Source organism: Notolabrus celidotus, chromosome 2, assembly GCF_009762535.1.
Source record: "Notolabrus celidotus isolate fNotCel1 chromosome 2, fNotCel1.pri, whole genome shotgun sequence".
In the NCBI taxonomy this organism is placed as follows: domain Eukaryota; kingdom Metazoa; phylum Chordata; class Actinopteri; order Labriformes; family Labridae; genus Notolabrus; species Notolabrus celidotus.
Window position 1 is genome coordinate 4,477,242 of NC_048273.1, and position 390 is coordinate 4,477,631.

The window sequence follows — 390 nt, forward strand, 5'->3', positions numbered from 1 at the left end:
AGAATGAAAGAAAGACCAGAAGAAAGAAAGAAAGAAAAGAAAGAAAGAAAGAAAGAAACAAATAAAGAAAGAAAGACAGAAAGAAAGAAAGAAAGAAAGAAAGAAAGAAAGAAAGAAAGACAGAAAGTGTGTCGGTGCTTGGGCCAAAAGTGCATCAGAAAAGAACAGAGAGATAGAAACGGGTAAAATTATAAAAGAATAAAGAAGATCATAAAAATACTTAAAATTAAAACAAAATAAATTCAGTAAAATCAATAAAATAATAAAGGGAACAAAGTAAAATAAAATAACAGTTCAAGTAAAAAAAGATTAAGACATAAATAATATAAATGAATGTTTTTAAAATAATGATTATAATAATACAGTCCAGGGATGAATATAAATACTCTA